Genomic DNA, 22,623 nt, shown 5'->3' with positions numbered 1-22,623 from the left:
GAAACGTAAATATCAAATGTTCTCTCTCATCTGTGATGTCTAGTTCCAAATCTTAAGCTTAAGTGTAGCTATTACTCATCATCCTGGAAGCTTCTCTGTATAGCAGGTTAATACTGTACAAGTTAGGGTTACTATTGCTGTGACAAAATACCAAGTCAAAAAACAATTTCTAGAGAAAAGGTGGTTCGAATAAGTATGGCTGCCATAGACTCGTGTGTTTGAATGTTTGTCCCCTAGGAATTGACTTTGAGTAGGTGTGGCTTTGTTGAAGGAAGTGCGTTCCTAAAGGGGTGGTTTTAGAGGTCTCCTATGTTCCTAACACACCCAGTATGCCACTCGGTCGCCTTCTGTTGCTTACCAGCTTGCTGAATATGGCTTGTTCAGCCTGTCTTCTTACAGAACCGAGGACCATCAGCTCAGGAATAACACCAACCATGACGAGCTGCCCCTCAAAACCAACAACTACTTAAGAAAGTGCCTACAGCTGGATCTTATGGAGGCAATTTTCCAATTGAAATTCTCTCCTTTCAAATGGCTCTAGCTTGTGTCAAATTGACACAAAACTAGGAAAAATACTATCACAGAAAACTATAACTGGACTTAATGCAGAGATCAACTGATCATTCATGGGGAGCCCAACCCTAATGGCTACATCAACATCTCAACTTCTGCATCTATGGCTCTGGGAACATTGCTGAAAGGAACGTGGAGTGTTGCAACAGCCGGAATACCAGAAAGTTGGCTGTAAAACAATCTTTTTTCTAAAATGACTGGATAAAAAAGACCAGAACACAGCATTAACAATGAACATTGTAACATGAAAGGTGGAAATTTTGTGACACACCCCCACTAGACAAAGAACTATATGTAACTACAAACTTCCATATACTGGTTATTTATCTAGTTTCTCTGATCAAATATCTGACATGCAGTCCTGTCCACAGTCTAATTTGTATGTTTAGATGCCAGATTAAGTCTTACCCTCAGCTAGGAATCAATTTATGAAACATATGAGCATATGGGGGATATTTAGCCTCCAAACTACAGTACTCAGACTTGAATTCTAGACAGTTCTACAGGGACTAGAGTTTTTTTTCTTCCTCCAATTGCTAAGAATCAAAGGACAAGATCCATGGACGCTGGTATTATTAGATTTTGGTGATAGACTTCCTCAATTTCTTTGTTGCTTCTGCTTTGATGTCTACTCTCATTAGTAAGTTTCCAATGATAAAAAATGCTTCTGTAAATGTTTTTATGTCCTCGGATGTGGAGATAAGATGATATCAGTACCTACAATTTAAGAATACATGACTTTGGAGGAGCTCAGAGCATTTCTATCTCTGTTCCATCTATCCCTAGGCTTGTAAGCTTCTAGCCTCTGCACAATCTAATCTTCTGTAAGGCAGAACCTTTAAGGCTTCAGCTTCCACCTTCTGTCTGCTAACCTAGGCTGAGAATGTTTTTAGCCTCCAAAACCTACTGTTTAATAACCTTGCTTTTTCTGGTTTTGGGCTGTCTGGTTCAACTCAGTGGTTCTCACTTAAACTCATCTCCAAAATGACTGATTCAATCTGGCTTCACTCACCTTCTGAGTGACTACATGAACTAAATAGAACGGTTTGAACTCAGCTGAACTCAACTGACCTGAACTGATCTCAACTCTTTTCTTTCTCCCTGTACTGCTCTTAAAGAGCCTCTCTTTTCTGTCTGTTCTAGAGAAAATTGGGTATATCCTATCTCTGATTTATTCTGTCACATCTTTCTCTGACTCATCACTTTGTCTGCGTCTTAATTAGATGCCATGGTTTGGGGTTAAAGGTGTGTGCTAAGGGTGTATATGTATCCTAGCCAAAGGAATTAAAAGCATGTACTAAGGGTCTGTCTGTATCCAGCCAAAGGGATTGAAAGTGTGTGTCTGTATTCCAGGCAGAGGGATTAAAGATGTGTAGCATGTCTGCATTCCAACTAGATCATACAGACCCAGAAGACCATATGATGTGATCTCTTGCCTGAGCAGCCATGTTACTGGATTAACATTTCTATATAGTAGTCAGCTAAGTGATTTACTTTCTTTCTTTCTTTCTTTCTTTCTTTCTTTCTCTCTTTAACAAACACACCATAAGGCCAAAACTTTACAGGCTACTGAAATTACATAAGGTTTTGGGAAAACCTATATTTGTAACTTTTCTTCCATTTCAAAGTTAAAATTTTGTGAGTTGTTTGTTTGTAATAAAAAAAAATACAGACCAGCGCCTGAATCTAAAGGGGCGAACTAAAGGGATCTGGCAAATGTCAGACTAAGATGATATAGGACTATAATTTCCATGGGCCCCAAAAGACCCAAAATATCAGATTTTCTGTTTTAAAATGTGACCCTGAACACCCAGATTTCATAAACAATGACTATGCGAACAAAACTGGACTATCTTTGACATTATCTGAGAGTTGAACCAGTGTTATCTTTATTACTGTAGAATAATTATGTAGAGAGATATGTTAGACAAGTTTCATTTTAACTTTAATTTTAATAATGATTTACTCCAGCAAGATGATTTCAGGACATTGTAAAAAATGTATTCGTAAAGCTGAGAGAATATTTTAATGTGTTTTAATTATATCTCTATCTCTTACACATTCTAGGTACAGAAGGCACAGAGTAATAACTATTTCTGTTACTCAACTTGGTTGCTATGGTTACTCTGCAACTGTGATGTAACAAAGAAAAGTATTAAAACTTTTTATAAAGAGGCAAATATAGCTTAGCTTTGCAAAAATGTCATTAATAATTTCAGAGCAAAAAGATGAATGTATTTATATTGGAAATTCAAAAAACATATATTAAGGGGAAAAACTATGTGCCCTTGAGAAATAGAATTTTTCTTCTAAAATGAGAACAGTTTCAGAATCATTATGGTAATCACCCCTTTGCAGTCAATGGATGAATATATTTGCATAGGATAGCACTTACTATTGTATATACGAAAATGTGGGGCAGAAGAAGTAGATGTAGCTTGTGTGATGAACAAAAAGTGTACCTAATATTGGCGCCAGGGTTCTTGAAGATATAAAATTCTCTAATCTGTTTGTCACCTTGTGTTTGCACACTTCATCCTGGAATTGAAAAAGTATTTTGGCCGGGTGCAGTGGCCCACTACTGTAATCCCAGCACTCAGGAGGCAGAGGCCAGCCTGGTCTACAAAGTGAGTTCAGGACAGCCAAGGCTACACAGGGAAACCCTGTCTCAAACAAACAAACAAAAACAAACAATAATAAAAAGAAAGACTATTTTGTGCAAATGTTTTTTTTCTTCTTCGGTCATTATAGGTAAATTGTCTTAAGAAGAACAGATAGAAAACAAAATTAGTTCCAGGTAGGTTTTGTGAGTGTGTGGGATATTTATGTCTGTGCAGGTACGTGCTCACTTATCAGTGTCCATAGAGGTCACAGATTAATATTAATATCTTCTATCACTCTTTCTCTCATATTTTTTTTTGAGACGTGGTCTCTCACCAAACTTGGAGCTCATTTACTCAACTAGACCTCTGGACAGCAAACCCTGGGGTTCTGCCTGTCTCGGACCCAGAAGATTGTGGTGCTACAACATGGCATCAAACTCAGTTTTTGTTTATGTGCTGGGAATCTGAGCTCAGGTCCTCATGGATTTGCCTAGCAAGCACTATACCCATGAAGCTACCCTTCAACCTGAAAAAAAAGAATCTAAATTTTTAACGCAGGATTCATTTCCCTCCTCAGTGGTCTTTGGAATCTTTTGACCTGTTGCCTGCTGGAATATCAATTATTATAAGCTGCAGTACACTAGAGGTAAACTATCAGCTATTTCACATGCCAAATATATATATATTTTTTCTGCTTAAATAGAAACTCGGCTCTTTTATGTTTCACTCCTTAGAAAGACTGATGTCATAACTTGACTCTAAAGCAAAAATAATGCAAATGAATGATTTTATTTAATTAGAAACAAGAACAAAAATCTTTCTAATGCAACTTAATTACTGGGCAGATCGGGTACTTACCATAAAGCCTTTAGATTTTAGGGACTGGTTTAATATTGATCTCCAGACTTCAATTTCCCACTGATAAAGATTAATAGAATGTAATTTGAGACTCTGTGTTAATTTAGATCTTCTAACTGCCAATGACTTAATATGCCACAACTGAACAAATATCTCAGCTCTATGTTATCATAGTACAGATGACCTCTGATGGAGAAATGCGTGTGTCATGGACATTCGGGTAGAAATGAGCCATTGCTGCTCACAGAACCAAAAAAGGAAAGTTGTTTCCTACTTTTGGTGGTTTCCATATGTATAGCCCTCGTAGAATCATTGTTTGAATGCTTGGCCTATAAGCAGTGACACCATTAGGGAGTGTGGCCTTGTTGGAATAGGTGTGGCCTTGCCAGAGGAAGTGTGTTATTGTCGTCGGGGTGGGCTTTGAGGTCTCAGTCAATTCACTTCCCACTGCTGGCAGATGAAGATTAGAATTCTCAGCTTCTTCGACAGCACCATGCCTGCTTGTATGCCGCCAAGTTTCCACCAGGATAATAATAGACTAAACCTCTGAACTCTAGGGCAGCTCCAATTAAGTGTTTTCCTTTATAAGAGTTGCCAAGGTCATAGTATCTATTCACAGTAATATAAATCCTAACTAAGTCACTATTTTTATTTGTTAATATACATTTCTCGACAGGATATGTGGATATCATGAATGAATGCCTTTTAATCTTGGAAAAAGACATATATTGAAAAGGGGAAAGAAAAAGTCATAATGAATAAGCGTGAGAAAGGAAGGTGAGTTTGGGGAAGATTTGCCCTTAAAAATATAGCTTAATTTTCTGAGGTGATTGCTATCTTGACTTTATGCTACATTTTAGAATTTGCTTTTGAAGTTATCACACACCAATTTTTAGTTTTAGCCCTACTATGCAACTAGAATGAAAATCCTGGCAGTTGGAACCGGACGTTCAGTAATGCAGGCTGTTAGGTGAACTTGTGTTTAGGACATCAAAAATGGCACGGCTAAAACCCACACAGGCTGCCTCAGCATCTGTATAACTCTCTGTCACTTGGCAAGCTCACTCCTCACATGGAAGCATTCTGTCCACCCATCTCTACCCCAACTCAGCCCCCAAATTCTGGAACTTTCTGAGATACTATTGATATACCTACCGTTCTGTGTTAGACATTAACGCTGTCCTCACCTCATTTCTCAAATGCTGCTTCTATTGGGGGTCCTGAGCACTTATCCTGGGAAGATTGATCTCTGACTTATTTTTCCTGAAACAAAACAAAACAACAACAAAAATTACAGTGTGGTGGCAAGTTCTTTCTTTAAATATAAGCCTTTGCTTTCAGAACGTTAATCCAGGATGCCCTTCTCCCACAGTGTAGTCAATATAAAGGGCGTATTTTTTTCTTCATTCTTCCTGGAAGAATTCATTATAACACTTGGGAGCCTTCTGATGTCTGCCACGAAGCTCAACTTCTATAACAATAGATGGATGAGAAAAGTTCCTTGGTTATCATCCTATGAATAGGGGATTTCTCCTTTGATTTGGTTGTTTTCAGTCAATGACTAGTAATAAAATTGCTTAGCTTAAGTAATACAAGAGTTGGCCCAAACTAGAATTAAGTAAAAGAGTCTAAATTTAATTTTGAAAAAAGGAATTGTGAATAAATAAAATTAAGGGGGTGGGGAAGTTCTGAAAATAAAACTTATAGCAAGATAGTTTTGTACTTGTTTGATTCCCATATGTAAAGCATTTTCTTCCAAACTAATGTCTTCCTTTTTCAGACCTCTCAACATTATTTTCTTTCTCGTTTTAGCAGCATAAGCCATTTCCAAATGGAAAATATTTGTAGACTCTTGTCTAAGGTCGCTTCAGTTGACTTCAAATGCAAGCCATTGATCGGTGACTCATCTAAGAATTCCACCTACATCCTGGCTTCCTTTGCTGTCATAAATAGATGTAGCAATTATTGATGCCAGAGGGTACAAACTGTACTTTGAAGAATCCCAGTTTCTGAATGATGAGCTCTTCTTGGTCACATCTGCAATTCAGCTTAAATGCCCATTAAATGTCACACACTTTCTTCAGCTTGATAATGTAATGAAAGAAAATGAATCAAAAGCATTGACTGTATTCTAAAGGCCTATAGAAACCAGAGACTTACATGTCTCATACAAGAAAATATATTTTATTTATTAAACCTTTTATTATTTATGTAGCATTTGATTCTTTTGTTTAATATCTTAAGTTTATTCTTGGCATACGGCAACAGTAACATATTATGGAAAAGTTCAGTTCATAGGTAGTTCAAATCATTATTTACCTAACTTAAGACTGATATATAAAACACTTTATTCAGGTCGAGCACACCTATGGAAGAAGTTTAATGTTAAAAATGGAACAGGATTTCATTAAAAATGCATGAGCCTTTTTTGTACAAGAAATATGTTTTGTTAACATTAATTTATCATGGTTTACAAAACTTGGGTGTACAATTTTTAAAATGTGTTGGAAGAGGAAGAAAATGATGCTACACATAAACTTGTGTTTTTTTTTTAAACTCATATGTTAAAATAAAATTAACACTAAAATCAGATGACAATCTCTTCAAACTGTGCCATGAGACTATACAGATACTTAAAAGTGTAACAGGAAATAAAATTATTTCAAAATATCAAGCTTTCTGGCATGTCCCTTCTGTTGACGAGAAGACCCATGTCATTAGCCCAATATTTAAGTGCCAACATCTTCACTGGAGCGAGACATTGTGCCACCCAGTATTCAATAAAAGGAGATATCAATGGTTGAAAGCCACACTCGACAAAGACAATTTAAAACTTCTCTTTCTCTAACCGCGAAATATCCTACTCAGAAATTGACATGAAGCATGCTTTCTTTCGCTGATGGAGATTACAGTAGAAAGGAATGTGCTCGCACACTATTTGTTCTTCTCCATCTGACACCAAGCCAGGAGAACGTTCCTCTTGTTCCTTGAGGCTTATTTACATGGTTTGTTGTGCTGTAAAACTTGACACCAATGTTGCTGCCAACAAAGCCTGTCTCCCTCTCTGGGGGTTCTCACTGTGCCTTGCTCTTCTAATTGCCCCATGAAAGAGCAGCATCAAGATCCCAGAAAAGCTAATCTCTCCTAAGTGCTGGGGGAGGAGAGGGTTTACAGAATGAACAGCCATCCAGTATGGGAAACAGATGGCTGCTCCATGTTGTGGCTCCTACTAAGGACACCCTTCACTGAGGACTGCCAGATAGGCACCGATGGCTCCATTACCACATTACTTCTGTTAGCTAAATCGTTTTTGGCATTGAACTAAACTGTAGAAAGCCTACAAGATGATATTTTGTGCAGTAGTGCAAAATATGTCTCACTAAAAAAAAAGTCTTTAATGGCCTGACCTTCTGTGGCATCCTCAGTAATTCTTTAAATTTCAATTTTAGAGAGCCTCATAAGAATAAGTAAGTATTGGGGACACTTCCACTCCGTGAGGGTGCTGCTACTTTGAGAATATTTTTAGACCTTTAGAATTTGAAAGTCTAAAAGCAACAAGGTATAATTGTATTTTTGGCAAGGGAATGTGTCTTTCTGAAAAATATTTTATAAAGTAAGCTTTATCAGTTGCAGAACTATGGAGTTAAAATGTAAGGCAATTTATACACAGGAGTTGACAGTGTGATGTATTGGTATCCTGCCAACCTGAAGCAAATATATCTTTGTATTTTTATTGATTAAGGTGTAGAAGGAATAAAGCCCTTGAGCGAGCTTAAAAGAACTATACTTGTTGTAGGCTAATAGATTAACACCTAATGCATGAAACAGGAGCTTGGATAAGATTAGGTTGAATAATGGATTCTGAAAGTCCAGGATTTATCTTTATTAAAAAGAAGAGATTTGATATTTCTGGTAAAAAGCATTTGGCTTATTAGATTCATAGGACCATTTGTTTTTGCTTTTATTATAATTCATAAGATTTGCCTGGCTATGTAGTTGACTTGTGGGACTTATAGGAAACAATAGAGACCTTGGGAATGAGATACCATGCTTTGCACTGGGGTTTACAAGTTGTGTCTTGACAGCAGTTTCAGTGATTGGACAGTTAGTGAAATGATTTGGAGGGTAGATAGGCATTCTTTCTACCTCTTCTTTCCTACCTGTAAGAGAGCCAATAATTAAAATGAGCATTGTCTATTGGGGAGCTGCATATCTGCTAAGTCTTCCCAGAATCCTAGAGTGTGACCCTAATAGAAATTTTTAAAAAGGGGGAAGAAGAACCTATCTTATCCAGCTCAGCATTTGCATAGCATCTTTCACTTTACCATCACATCCACAAACCTCCAATAGCTCATCCATCAGTTTGCTAATTGTTCACCACAACCTTGGTTTTATTCACCTGATCCATCAGCAGGCCTGCTCACACTCCTTTTATTCTTCTTGTCAGTGAGTGACATTCTTAGTAATGAAAACAACAAATCTACTGATAGCATCCTTCCATGAAGTGGCGGGCCTCCTACATTAGCTCTGTCTTGGAAACCGGTCTATTCTATTACAATTGACCTTCTCTTGGTGATTACCACACAAATCATAATCCTCTGCCCCCTCCCCAACTATTAGAGTATTTCTCCTACAGCTTTTCAATTGCCTGGCTGCAGTGGGTAATTGGATTCATGTTTGAAGCACAGGGCTGTGAGGGAAAGCCTGGAATAATTCAGTCGGAACACCCTGGCCTAAGGCTGAGACCATATGTTACGCTCAGATTTGTGTCAGAGACGCTTATTGCTTTAGCAACAAGGAGAGCCATTCAAATGTCATAAAATTTTGTTTTATTTTGAAAGCTAATCTATTTAGAACTGTCACTATAACTTAATGTACACAAAATTGTGATAGTGAAGAGATGGGGGATCTGTAACATTTGTAAAGAGAAAGGAAACAGTGGGTAAGCTGTACTGTCTCTCCTCTGAGTATCATAGTCTGCCACAAGTAGCTTTGAATTATGTAATGTAAAAATTAGGGGCTGCCACAAAGCCAACTGTCTGGCAGCTCTCTTTCCCTCACTACTGAGTATACCATATAAGTCTGTAAGCATTCTTCTTCTATATTATTTTATAAAGGTGAGCCCTTTCTATTCTATTTTAATAAAAGCAAATAATTCCTTAATAAACATAATTATTGACAGAATTGTACACATCTATGTGGATATTCATATAAATGTAACTAAATAACACTTTGCCTTGTGGTTGACAGGGCTGTAGTATCCTGCCAACCCAGCTGGCTTGCCTCCTGTCTCAGGCTCTGTAATATGGGTCTTGGGAAATATTTTACAATTTCTAAAATGCTAGAGTGAGAAAGCTGTTCTCTGGAGGAAAAAGTCAGGTTTAATTTTTTTTAAATCACTAAATCATCATGTCATATCAATAGGGCATGGCTGCATTCTTAATGTAGACTCCTTTGAAACTCTAGAGTTCATATGAATTACTCCAGCAATAATTGGCTGACCATTGAATATCCAACCAGTCCTCCCATAATGTTTTGCATAAAATAGCTTTGAATAATCTTATTGATTTAGTTTTCTTTTTAAACAGACAAGGATATGATATAAACAAGGGCTTTAATTTTTAGAATGACTGAAATACGGAGTTGTATCTCTGTAGACATAATCACAGTATAGTTGATTAGCTCCTTTGTAGGTGGCAAGAAGCAAATTGGCCATTTTTAATTACATGTGACCCTGAAATTCCTTTGTGTGTATGTCTGAATGTGGATAAAGCTAATTATAACAATAAAAATATTTCAAATAAATGGCCAAGCAAGTACATTCTTCTTCCTGTTTCCACCACATATGCCCAAATACTAAAAATATGTGTAACTTTGTAGTGTGTTCAAAAACTCAGCACTACTTGTTATCTCCTTCATTCTGGAAAAAAAGGGATGGCATCAATCCAAGTGGCAGTGTGTTCACTTTTTTGTTTGTATTTATCTGGCTCACAAAATATCTCTCCTAAGTTGAAAGGCCTAAGCGGCACAACTTTAAAAGATTCTGTTGGAAGGTTTCACAGGCAGAGAGAAAAGCAAGTTAATAAAGAACGAAATTAGCTCAGCTTGGTTATCTCCAGACGGACTTGTCAGATAATTATAATATAAATAACTGCTCTCTGTAAACAGGCAGGCTGCATGCAGACTCCTCCTACAGGACTTCAGAAGAAGAGGAGGTGGATATCGTTACCTATTTTGAAGTTAATACATTTTTTCTTTTTTTTTTTCCTTCTTCTCCTTTTCTTCCTCCTCCTCCTCATTCCTTTTGTTTAATGAGACAAATCTGTGGAAATAATTTACTTGTGTCAATAAAGCTCGTCACTACACAGAACAACTATTGATTTGTAACTTTTGCTTCAAAGCATAATCAAGATGGCGCACTCTCTGTACTGGATACCAGGTATCTGCTTTCAACTTTTCTGTGTGGCATTATGAGTCACTGGTCACTAAGAAGCTCATGTCATGACCAGTATCTCCATTTCCTTCTCTACCATGATGATGGTTGAAGCAGATTTTGGTTGGACACTACGAAAACAACTCGATTCGTTACGAATGCATTCAGTCAAAAAGCCCCTAAGTACTCCTTCTAATGAACACAGTTACCCCTAGTACATTTTGTGTTCCTAGGTATTTTAAGATACTAAAATGACTTTATGTGCTTCCTCCAGATTTGTTTTGTAAGCCCCAGTGGAAGATTAAACTCATTTTCAGTTAGCTGGTGTTCACTCTGCAAACTGTAAGGAGAGATGAAAGGGTCAAATCTGTGCTGATCAAGATTAAACAACCCTAAATTCATTTACAATGAATAAGTCAGCTTCAAAATTTTTATATATACAATATATATATATTGCCTGTAATTGGACTTAACTGAAACTTAATAATAAGGTAATCAAAAATATCTTGCAAGTGAAGTTTGAGCATCCCTCAATAGCATAAGCTTTGAGGAGCACAGAAGACTTTTGACTCATCCGTTTAATGCTTCTGTGCCTAACAAACTGCAGCATACCTGGGATTCGGTGTAGTGTTTTGCACTCATATGCAAGTATTAATGATCTATCTCTCTAATTATCCTATGAACAGAAAACTTTACATATGAAACAAATTCTCTTTCTATGTAGCTTCTCTTTGTCAAAGTCAAGATTATTGTTTTTGTTTTCACCTTTATTGGATTTTCCCCTTTTTTTTCTCCCAGATAAGCTGGCCAGCTAGATTAATGATCACCCTGCCCCCAAAAGTAAAGTGAAGAGATAGTCCACATAGACCCTAATGTCAGCAATGGGTCTCCACATGCAGAACCACAAACACATGGACATATACTCATGCCTGTATTCATATCCATGCATGTGTATACATGGAATGTAAAACACTGAGTATGTTTTGAAGGTTGAAATTTTCAAAAACAAATATTTAGTAATTTAAAAAGAATAAGAATAAAGATGAGAGATAAAGGTGATAAAATTGCGACAAGGTCTGACAAAGATTGTCTGGGGATTTCTACCTTTTGTTTCCTCTAATCAATAAACTGTATTCTCCATAAAAACGCTAGCTGTGCCCCTGTTTTTCAATATTCATTGCTATCTCCATGTGTAAAAGAGTCAAAACACAAGGGTATTATTCCACTAGAATATAATAAGAATAACATGAGCATGTGACAAATTGGAATTCTTTTGTCTATGACTGTAAATAGTGTCCAGTTGCTAGCTTCTCACTAGGAAAAAATACTATATAATATTATTATATTTATTTTGAATTAAGGTAGTAGTGGAAATACAAAATGAAATTCATAAAGCAGAAACATTTATGGTTTAGCATGGGCTACATAGCAAGTTTAAAGTCATCCTGGGCTAGAGAGTACGATCTTGTCTCAGGAAATTTTGTAAATGTCAAAATATATACTTTGCAGAAAAAGCAAAAGATACAAAGGTAGCCTATAATCTATTTCACACACAAATTTCATCAAGGAAAGAAAAAAGTTAGGAAAGTAACCAATAAGCTACCTTTAAGGAGAGATTTGTGCTGACTTCTCTGCTGCAGTTGACAAAATGCATATCATGACCAGGGCAACTCAAAATACGTAATATGCTCAGTGAAGCTCAGAATTCCAAACTCAGGTTTACTGATAACTTAAATTGGAAGGAGAAATACTTAAGAGGAAATAAACTATGTTTGCAGGAATAACCTTCAAAATGAAAATCAAAAAAGGAATGGCAGATTTTGCCCACATGTTAATGTATTTAATCATACGTTTACTTTTCAGTGTCAAATATATCCTGAAGACATTAGATAGTATTCATTCTACATTTTGTTGTTCATTATATTGTAAGCAAAATTGAGTGGCACACACAACATTTAACACCAACAATAATATGTTACAATTATACAATGAATATTTACTGAGGCTATTAGTATGATAACACATGAATAATTTTCTCTTTGTTTCACATTATGTATCAGTTCTTAAATTCTCAGTGCAGAAATTTTATGGGTCAGTGTGTCAGTGTTTAAAGAGTCATTTCAAAATACCCTTAAATTTAAGATAAATGTTGTATGTCCATAGAGCCAGTGACAATATTTATGTCAATTTAAAGTTAACGTCTACAACTGGAATGTAAGAGAGCAGTTCCATCTGGAGATTAAAATTATTCAAGTTTTCAAGAGAGCTATCCCTTAAAATGCACAACAGTGAGGTACTGGTGAGGTGGCATGCAAGTAAAGTGCTTACAGTGCAGGCATAAGTATCTGAGCCAGCTTCTCCATCACCCACAGAGAAACCTACGGCATAGAAGAATGGGCTTGTCATTCCCAAGGTTGGGAAGTGAAGACAGAAGGAAGTGTGGATCTACTGCAAGACTGACCCTTGTCCCGTATCCGGTCCTATCAGACCCATAGTGAGGTGCTTCACAGTTAGATACCACATCAAGGTCCGAGCTGGCAGGTGCTTCAGCCTGGAAGAACTCCAGTTGGCTATTATCCATAAGAAAATGGCTCGAAATAATAAAAAGATCTGATTACAAGAAAAGAAAAGAAAGAGAGAAAGAAAGAAAGAAAGAAAGAAAGAAAGAAAGAAAGAAAGAAAGAAAGAAAGAAAGAAAATGGCTTGAACCATCAGCATCTGTGGACCCAAGGTGGCGGAACAAATGCACTGAGTCACTACAGGCCTATGGGCAACGCCTGAAGGAGTACCGCTCCAAGCTCCTACTTTTTCCTCAGGAAGCCTTCTACTCTGAAGAAGGGAGACAGTACTGCTGAGGAACTTAAATTGGCGACCCAGGTAACAGGATCTGAGGTGCCCATCCAGAATGTTTACAAAAAGGAGAAAGCCAGAGTCATCAGAGAAGAAAAGAACTGCAAGGCTTTTGCCAGTCTTCGCATGGCTCATGCCAATGCCCGGCTCTTTGGCATTCAAGCAGAAAGGGTGAAGGAAGCTGCAAAGCAAGACGTTGAAAAGGGAAAAAATGCGCTGTTGGAATGTCGCAATAAATTTTCCATAAATGACAAAAATTAAAGGGATTATACCTCATCATTAGAGAGCTCTAAGATTAGTCAATAAATAAATAAATAAAATAAATAAAAAGTGCAAAAGCAACTGAGTGATACACTCTCTTCAAGCCTTGGCTTCCTTATGCATTTGCAAACATATATATGCACAGAGAGAGAGAGAGAGAGAGAGAGAGAGAGAGAGAGAGAGAGAGAGAGAGAGAGAGAGAAGAGAGGAGAGGAGAGGAGAGGAGAGGAGAAGAGAAGAGGAGAGGACAGGAGAGGAGGAGAGGGGGGAGAGGGGAGAGGAGGGAGGAGAGGGAGAGAGAGAAGCACAAAAGGCCTAGAGATAAGGTACAATTGGTACAATGCTTGCTTGCTTGCTTTGTAAGTGCAAGGACCTGAGTTTAATCCCTGGAACACATGTAAAGAAATCAAGCATAGTATTTAGTCATTTAGGCTTGTAATATCATCCCTGGAAGGCAGAGAAAAGGTCAAGGTACTCGCAGACTGGCAACTTCAGCAAACTTCAGACCAATAAGAATCCCTGTCTCAAAAACAAAATGGGAAATCTTTAAGAAATAAAATCGAGTTGGTCGGCTGTCATCCTTACACAGGTTTGTACAAATACACAGAAAGCCACACATGCCTGTGCACATACAAATTTAAATATAAATAATTTAATATTCATAAACATTATATATGAGCATATGCATGATGCAGAGACCAAAACCACTTCAGCGATCTTACACTGCATTTTTTTGGTTCACAAATGTGAAAAACATTCACATTTCAAAATATTAATATTTGAAGTTTGCACGGATACTATTTTTTGAGACCCATGTATATATTTAAAGTGATTTTCTTATAAAATAATGAAATCATAGCACCCTGAAAACCTGCCATTGATATCGGGTTTAGTCAGTGTCTATTTCAGAGAATTATGTACAGAGCACACATGTGCGCGTGCTCTCTCTCTCTCGCACACACACACACACACACACACACACACACACACTTATTCCTAGGATGATTGCATAACATTGTTTAATAGAACATTCCAATGTATACATTCTCCTCCTATAAGTAAATAAATAAATCAATATGACAAAGAGGTCAAGGAATATTATTCAATCATCTGCCAGTTCAGTTGTTTCTCTCCAAAGACCAAGCTAAATAACTTATGCTCTTTATCTTCTGGCAGAAATCCAAGACTAAAGCAAAGAGGGCTCTTTAAAGAGTCCATCCAGAAACTTAGCAGTGCAATGTCAGCTTGTCTAACCTCAGCATTCTAACATTCCTAACAAGTCCTGAGTTTATCACAATATACCAGTGTTTCTTCCTTGCTGTACAAAGAAGTGTAGCCTATTGTTTTACATTGTTGGCATGTAAAAGGTGGCAGAAAATAAAAGTCCTTTTTATTCCCAAAGAAAGAAAATATCCCATGGCTCAAACTTAATTAAATGAATATGGACACTGTTTGTCTTGAAGGAATAGAAGAATGAACATTAAAGATGAAACTGGCCAAGTATAAGGAAAAATTCATCCTAATTTCTTAATCATTAAAAGCCAAATGTTTCAGAAGAACAAGCTCTGAACATAAGTTGTCAATAAATGGAGCTGTGGCTGAAAGGTTACATATGAGTCAGTAGAGAAACTAAGCAAAAACAATGGATGTGTAAGCATATATTTGGCAAGACCAGTTAGTTGATCACACTGGCTTCCTCTGTCTTCAGGCAGAAGCTAGACTCCACTCCTGAGACTCCTCACAATTATATGTAAAAAGTAGTGTCAGTGAAAATGATGCAATTCTCTCCTTTAAGGTAACTGTAGTGGAAATTACTCCCAGGTATAAAGAGGCATGTAAGAAAGATGGCAGACTCACATGTAAGAGATTTGTTCCTTCAGACTTTTGAGATCAACAAGCAATTTTGATCTACAAAAACGAGTTCTTCCTGAGTTAATTTCCTGGGAGTAGGCAGCATCTATCTGCTTCATTCCTCATATTACCTTTACTTAGTGATCTTCATGCAGGCATCAATCCACTCAACTAGAGTGCTTACTAAAACAGAAAAACTGATCATAACTTTGTAGATTTATGTAAATATTGATTTTATTTCCTCAGATGAGGAGATAAGAGCCATTTCCAAGCCTTTCTAGCTCTTTCTGAATGCTCACTGGCTGTTTCAACTCAGCTCTTCTGACTTAAACTCTTCTCTAAACTGATTGATTCAAATTAAATTCTTTTGGCTTCTGACTAAATTGCTCTGCCTGGCCTCAAACTAATGCTGGCAATACATTTAATATTCTGGCTCCTTCTCATTATCTGACTCATCTTGTCTTGAACTGTGTCTAGCTTGTTCTCTCTACAACCTGTCTCTCTAAGACTGCCCTGTTTAAAACACACACAGACACAGACACACACACACACACACACACACACACACACCCTCTTCTCTCTCCCAGTGCTGCTCTTAAGTAGCCTCTTTCTTGTCCTGTTGTTGTAAAAGTTGGATGTATCCCATCTCTGATCCATTCTGTCAGATCTTTCTCTAATTCATCACTTTGTCTGCCCCTCAATTAAAGGTTGCTTTCAAACATGGGTGCTTCCTTCTATAAACTAATCTTTCTTTCATTGTTATAGATTAAAGATGTGCACTAAAGGTGTGTCAGTATTACAGCCATATCATACTGTAATGTTGAGTGTGTCTGCATTACAGCCTGATCATATAGACCTAGAAGGTCTTTTACTATTATCTCTTGCCAAAGCAGCCATATTGCTGGATTAAAATTCCTCTACAAATTTGCTTCTGGTTTTACTATTCTATTTCATTGTTTTATGTCTCTATTTTATACCAGGGCCAGGTTGTCTTTATTTTTTATTAGTTAAATTTTCTTTTGCTGCAATAAAACACTATGACTAAAAGTAATGTGGAGAAGAAGTGATGTGTTTAGCTTGCAGGTTACAATCCATAATCCAGGGAAGCCAAAGCAGGTTATCAGGGCAGATACCTGGAAGCAAGAAGTGGACCAAAGGCTATCAAGGCATGCTGCCTACTGATCTGCTCATCATGGGTTGCTCAGCCTGCTTTCTTATATAAGTTAAGACCACCAGTCCAGGGGCAACACCACTTACAGTGGGCTGGGCCATCCCTCTTCAGTCATTTATCAAGAAAATGTCCCCACAGACTGGCAGATGGGCCGAATTATGAAGGTATTTTTTTTCATTTGAAGTGACCTCTTCTCAGATGATCCTTATTTGCATAAAGTTGATCCCCCAAAATTCCAACCAAGACAGTTGCTATAGTTCTGTTGTATAACTTGATGGCTGGTATCAAAAAGCTTCAGTCTGTGTTCTTTCTCCTTCAGACTGTTTTGGATAATCATAGCCTTTGTGCTTTCATAAGAGTTCTTAGACTGATTTGCTCTCCAGTTCTGCAAAGAATAGCTTTGGAATTTTGGTGGTTATTGTATTGAATCTATTGATTACACAACCATTTATACATCATTAATTCTTCCAACCCAGGGACATGGAAGTTCTTTCCACCACCTAGTATCTTCTCTGGTTCTTTTTCAAGGCCTTGAAGTTTTCACTGTAGAGGACTTTCCCCTCTTCAGTTAGATTTACTCCTATTAATTTTGGAGCTATTGTAAAACTGGCAAAGCTATGGTGACATACTTACTGACAAAGGTGTCAAGAACATGCAATGGGAAACAGACAGCCTAGTCAACAAATAGTGCTGGCAAAATTGTATGTACACCTGCAGATGAATGAAATTAGAATCATATTTTTTATCCCATACAAAAATCAACTCAAAGTGGATCAAAGGCTTTAATTTAAAACCAGAAATGCTGAACTTGCAAGAAGAAAACATCAGGAAAGCAATTCAAGAAATGTCTGTAGGCAAGAATTTTCTGAACATAACTCCAATAGCCAGGAACTAGCCCAAGATTTAAAGTTTGGAACTCGTGAAATGAAGTTTTCTGCACAGCTCTTCACAATAGCAAGGAAAGGGAACCAACATAGATGTACACAAACAGATAATGAAAATGTGATAGGTATTTACAATGGAATTTATTAAGCTATAAGAGGATAGGAAGTTGCTGGAAAAGGATAAGATATAGCAGGAAGCTGTGGAGCTGAGGGCAAAGAAGAATGTCGTAAAGTGTACTTTGTCCAAAAAAATGTGATAATGGGGATGGAAAGATAGCTGAACATCTAAGAGCACGTGTAACTCTTCATGGGAACCAAAATTCAGTTCCTAGCACTCCATGTTAAGTACCCCAAACTACTTGTAATTCCAGATACTCAGGATCTGTCCTCTTTTGTCTTCCTTAGACACACATATATGCATCTCTTTCTTTCTTTCTCTCCTCCCTTTATCTCTCTATCCCCATAGCTCATTTATTCTCATATATATATATATATATATATATATATATATATATATAGAGAGAGAGAGAGAGAGAGAGAGAGAGAGAGAGAGAGAGACAGAGACAGAGACAGAGAGAAGAGAGAGAGAGAGAGAGAGAGAGAGAGAGAGAGAGAGAGAGAGGGAGAGAGAGAGAGAGAAGAAACTAAGGCACTGCTTTGAGTTTTTGCTTCAAGGGATTCAAACTTTCAAACATCTAATCAACTCCTCAGCTTTTTTCTCTTTATCTCATGCTTCAGGAACTACTTTTTAAATACACTGTCTTTGAGAGAAGTATCAACTATGACTTTTGCTCACTACAAGAACATCGAATCCAGCATGTTATTTTTTTAATTTTATTTTTATTATTTTTCTTTTTTATATATACATTTATATTATCACAAATATATACAATAAACTTCCTACAGCAAGAATTAACATGAAACAATCAGGAATTATATAAATGTTACATGCATAGAGTTTTGGCTATTTGTATTTGGCAACCTTGAAGAAAATATCTTTCTTATTTGTCTAACTCCACCTCATCTTAGTAGCGTATCTGAAAATGTGAACTAGTAGCCATAAGCTCTTCAACCTTTTTTGAGTCAAGTGGCACATTTTCTGGACAGATAAGAAAAATAAGACACTTGTGAATTCTGCTCTGTCTTCCTCAGTGATCACAGCCTGGTGTTGGACAAATTTTTCCATTTCACCTTAGACCAGGTAGACCTCCTCCCACCACCAGTTAACTTGCCTCCTTTTTTTATTGGTTTCACTTTTAAGTCCAAGGCTTTGATGTGAGTCCTTTCTGCTTCCTGGGCTCTGCTAAAGACAGGGATCCTAGATTTGGGCCTTCGGACCCTTCCAATCCTCCAGAAGCCAAGTCCTCAACCATTACTCAAAGGTTCCCTTCTTGCTTTCTCAGAACTTTCTCTGCCAAGCCATAAATATTTGAACACCATAAAATTGTTTAAAGATTCACAACATTTGATTTGTCCGTGTCTTTAGAAAGTTCCCAAGAGTGCTGTGCTTCTTTGTAAAGTAAACAGAAGAAGCAGCAGGAAAAGTATATTTTTGTCAAAGTCACATAGAATTAGATTCTAATATCAGACATAGTCTTTAAAATATACATATATCGCTATATAAATGTACTTATATATAGACAGGTAAAGTTACAGATATCATCTGCAGTGACGCTCTCCAAGAGGGTTTCAAATTACCTATCTGTTTCATGACATCTGGATGCTATAGCACTAAACAACACGTTTTTATAACGTCTACCTAAAAAATGCAAACTGGTGAGCAAGACACTCAGGCATCCCAGCTATTCGTATCATTGTTAGTTTAAGTTTCTAAATGAGCATTTTGTTTATCTCTTACTTATTTTTTGTGAATTTTATACTAGTGTTTTTACATCATTCCCCCTCCCTTTCCAAGCCCAACTCTTCTCATTGTCTCAAAGTGTCTCTGATACATATGTTAACTCTCCATACATATGGAAAGATATATATTATATATACATTATGTAATGTATATATGGAGGGAGAGAGGGGGGCATAGAGGTCCCTACTGAGTTCTAGATGGGCATTTTAAAGACAGTGACCTCTACCAATGACTATCTATGTCCCTGGTCTTTCTATTGAAAATTACCTTAATTCATGAAGATTACTGTTAGTATTAATACTGAAAGCCTAGAAATCTATAGGATACTGGGCTTAAAATGTATTATTCCCCTCAAAAGAAGTAAGAATTTCAAATATGCTAAAGTTTGGCTTAAATATGTAAGTATACCTATTTTACAAACAGCTACATTTCTACAGGTTTTCGTGGGCATATAGCCCGGCACTTGGTGAGGAAGCATTGACATTTGATAACTGCTGGGAAAGGACAGTAGTTCTCTTTAAAGTTTTGACACTTGCTAGGTCTACCACTTTCCAGGACAGACCCCGCTCTGAGGACTTGCCAAGCAACATAAACTGGACTTGATGGGGAAATAAATTTCTAAAAGGAAGATTAAACCTCCAAGTTGAGTAGGAAGGATGTAAGTGAGGGTGGAGAAGGTCGTTAAGGGCATTGTGAAGTGAATGTGTTCAGAATATGATCTATGAAATTCTCAGAGAATTTACCAAATAATGTTAAAAAGATCTGAACAGTGTTTGTCAGACATGACAGGGCGCTTGCACACATTAATTGACAGTGGCTCTGAATGCATGCATTTGATCAGCCAAACTACCCACCATAGGGAGGGGCTCATGAAGTTGCACACATATCCAATAAGCTAGTAGTCATTCATGGGTTCTGGAGAAGGAAGAGTCACTTTTCTTCAGGGACCTACCCCTATGAAGCTACTCTTTCTCTAGTGTATGGTTCTATACCCATGCTCATGGGCAACTCTGTGTAGATTCAATGGGGTTTTGTAAAAGAGCACATTGTGTTGGGAGAAAAAAGAGGGGAGTGGTAAGGAAGAAATTGGAGGTGATGGAATGTGGAGCGGATTTGATCAAAGCGCGGCACAGAAATTATAGAATTTCAAACATTAAAAAAGAAAAAGAAACAAAAAGACGAGCAGATGTAAGTGATAACACAAACTCCCACTGTGGTGGAGGGACGTCCTAGTCATTGGGAAGACCCAGACAAAATGACAAAGAGCTGAAATCTACAAGGCAGAAAGTGTAAGCCAAGAAGGTGTACAGAGACTTTTTGTCCTGTTGTTTTTCTTCTTGGCAGTAAACTGTACTTGGAACTCTGTAGTCGTCAGGTGCTGTGGAGCACTGGCGTGTGCAATCTGTATATATTCTGTTATTTACTTTTCATCTTGTGTGGCAAGTAGACTTAATTACTTTAGTGTTTTTAAAATTATAAAATGACCTTGCCTTGTCTACATTACCATTTTAATTGGAACTTACTTTACTCAGGAAAATCTTGAGTAGAGTACCAATACCTAATTAGAGATGATAAATTATTTACAATGAGACTGAAGAATATAAAACTTAGTACATGAAAGGAAATAGCAAGAAGGCTAGGTCAATGTATCCAATGTATGTATCACTATCAGCTGTCTCAACTAATTTCAAAAGGGTCTGATTTGGGGGAGATCATGTGTATATCTTACACCCCAAATCATGCTGCATAAAAATGCTACTTCAATTTTAATAAAATAATACACAAATTCTTCCTTGAATACATTGTCTCATTTTCCTCTGAACCATCCAGGATCAATATTAACAAACTATGTGAATTTTTCTGGCTTTTAATCCTCAAAGCAAATAGAGAAACAATTGAGATAAAGCTCAGCAATCCTTGGTGGTAAATGTACAATGCAAACATGGCCTTCATAAATTTGAGTTACCATTAAAAAGAGGCGGAGATATATTTAATTGCTCTCCATTTTAAAAAAGATTCCAAAGCTTTTCACCTAATAAACAACTTTAATTTTACAAATACACACACACATATATATAAATCTAATTAAATTTTCCATAAAATATCCACATAGGTACAAAAGTGCAAGCATATTAAAATCATATTTTACATTCTTCCTAATATAAAACATTTGAAAATATAATTCAAAGTAATAATTCAAAAACTATTTCCATGCTAATATATTCCTGGGTTTGCTGACCTTTCGCGTGTGTGCACAGGCATGCATGAGAAACACCTGGATCATGCCAGAATTGGAATAAAACTACCACCTGGAAAAAAAAACTGCACATATCTTTAAACCCTCCACATACCACTGAATCTAACAGAATTCATATGTGCAAGCAAATAATATTTCTGTATGTACGCATTAGGTTTTCCCGTGTGACCGAGCTGCGATGCATTTTCTAGGCTAGTGGCTGTAAGCCACTTGGCAGCAGCTGTTGCCTTTCATGTCTTGCACACTGACAAAACACAAACGTGTGTCCTTGCTATGAGTGGATATGAATGGGGTTACTGACATGACTGAGTCTAATTAGATGTCACCCCTTTCATGGACTTTACCTCCCCGTGAGTGAACTGTCTAAAACTTTCTTCCTCACTATCTCTTTAGTGCATAAAGAACATATATTTTTTTCAACATCCTAAAGACTAGAAAAGTTTGGTAGAAGCTTATTCAGTGTTGTTAGTTTTGCTGTGGTTCGAAGCAGCTGTTAGTTGGTGACTTGGAATTGGTTCAACACAATCTATGTTTTCCACAGTACTCACAGTATTTGATTGGAGTTTTAGGAACATTCCGACTGCACGTCACTTTGTTTCTATGTTTTTCCTTTACCCAAGAACAGGGATTCTCCTTTGACCTCCTTAATGATCTAACTGTGGGCATTTGTGGACGGCTATCTCATTGCCAACCCGAAAAAGACCGAAGCGCCCCTTTTACTTTTACCACATCTTTTCCCTCCAGCTTCTAACACCGGAGGCCCGCTCTTCCTCGGTAAATCACATTGGTGTGATTTTTTAAATCGTGAACCAACTATGCAAAGACTCGAACTGTTTTCAAAGTTCCAGTCAGGCAGCTCTTAACCTTTCTCCAAGCTCCTTTTTACTCCCACCCCTACAATGATGTGCGGTAGCAGTTCCCTTCACACTCAGTCCTCTTAGACAGCAGGAGTCTCCTGCTGAACTCTCAGCTTTCTCTTACAAGGGTTTTTTTGTAAACTGCCAACATGACAGCGGTTTGG

General features: G+C 37.2%; 1 pseudogene across 1 annotated transcript; it reads left to right on the top strand.

The window, feature by feature from the left end:
* The first annotated feature begins 4,788 nt into the window (after nt 1-4,788).
* LOC311608870 (large ribosomal subunit protein eL13-like) lies at nt 4,789-13,578 on the top strand (annotated as a pseudogene). Its single transcript has 3 exons — nt 4,789-4,811; nt 12,895-13,067; nt 13,183-13,578. The product of its transcript is annotated as a large ribosomal subunit protein eL13-like (transcript).
* The last annotated feature ends 9,045 nt before the right edge of the window (nt 13,579-22,623 follow it).

Source organism: Acomys minous, assembly GCF_964271855.1.
Source record: "Acomys minous genome assembly, chromosome: 11".
In the NCBI taxonomy this organism is placed as follows: Eukaryota; Metazoa; Chordata; class Mammalia; order Rodentia; family Muridae; genus Acomys; species Acomys minous.
Note: the sequence above shows the minus strand (reverse complement) of the source record. Positions and strands in the feature narration are given on the sequence as shown.